Below are 1,497 nucleotides of genomic sequence, written 5' to 3' on the forward strand. Positions count from 1 at the left end.
AATGCAGAAACAAATCTACAGTTATATATACGAGTATATATATATATATATATATATATATATATATATATATATATATATATATATATATATATATATATATATATATATTGTCACGTTAAGTGATGGTTTTGCGGGAACTGCTGGTTCCCGCTCGTTCCCTTTTGTGGATTGCTGCCTCCTTACCTTCAAGTTTTTTTGTTTTGATGCTTTCGTGGTGAGCTGCCGGTTTTCTGTCGTCAGTCGGGTCTGGTTGGGCAGCGAAGGTAGCGGCTGTGGCAGCAGCAGCAGGCAGTTTTTGGAGTCGACGTTGGTCGAGTTTTTGAGCAGCAAATTGGAGCACGCCTACGAAGTGGAGCACGTCGTAGAGGTGGAGTGTGACCATGAGTAGTCGTGTGACCACGAGCTGCTCATCTTTGATGACAGCGTGAGGCTGTCCTGACGTCTCCATCGGGGTATTCTGGTTTGTGGGTTCTTGTCCCTGTTGTGCAGCTGAGGGCTGTCTTGGTGCCCCCGATGGAGGACGTATGTTTCGTTTTTTTTTTTTTCTGCCTGCTGTTGTTTATTTTTGCCTTTTTTTCTTTTAAGCTACTTTTTGTTTATAAAGTTAATTGCTTATTTAACTTGATTTTTAGTGCTGCCTTTTGGTTTTTTTTTTTTTTTTGTATTTATGGTTTTTATCTTTTTACCAGACCTGACTCACTTGTAAATTTTGTAAATAAATTAATTTTAAGCTCATTTTATTTTTTTGTTGTTTTCCCCTCCTTTGTTTGTTGCATCTGCCGTCAGTCTTGACAGCCCCGTCCTGAGTATGTTAAAGAACCTGCATAACGGCCCACTCGGGTCGTTACAATGGCGACCGTGACAGGGCGGCTCTGTTTTGGCTGGCGGGGTTGTTACGGCATTGGGGGAGCATGAGTGTAAAAAAAAATTATTTTTTTATTTTTTTCTTTTAGGTGGGGAGGTGTCACGTTAAGTGATGGTTTTGCGGGAACTGCTGGTTCCCCGCTCGTTCCCTTTTGTGGATTGCTGCCTCCTTACCTTCAAGTTTTTTTTTGTTTTGATGCTTTCGTGGTGAGCTGCCGGTTTTCTGTCGTCAGTCGGGTCTGGTTGGGCAGCGAAGGTAGCGGCTGTGGCAGCAGCAGCAGGCAGTTTTTGGAGTCGACGTTGGTCGAGTTTTTGAGCAGCAAATTGGAGCACGCCTACGAAGTGGAGCACGTCGTAGAGGTGGAGTGTGACCATGAGTAGTCGTGTGACCACGAGCTGCTCATCTTTGATGACAGCGTGAGGCTGTCCTGACGTCTCCATCGGGGTATTCTGGTTTGTGGGTTCTTGTCCCTGTTGTGCAGCTGAGGGCTGTCTTGGTGCCCCGATGGAGGACGTATGTTTCGTTTTTTTTTCTGCCTGCTGTTGTTTATTTTTGCCTTTTTTTCTTTTAAGCTACTTTTTGTTTATAAAGTTAATTGCTTATTTAACTTGATTTTTAGTGCTGCCTTT

Source organism: Macrobrachium rosenbergii, chromosome 50, assembly GCF_040412425.1.
Source record: "Macrobrachium rosenbergii isolate ZJJX-2024 chromosome 50, ASM4041242v1, whole genome shotgun sequence".
In the NCBI taxonomy this organism is placed as follows: domain Eukaryota; kingdom Metazoa; phylum Arthropoda; class Malacostraca; order Decapoda; family Palaemonidae; genus Macrobrachium; species Macrobrachium rosenbergii.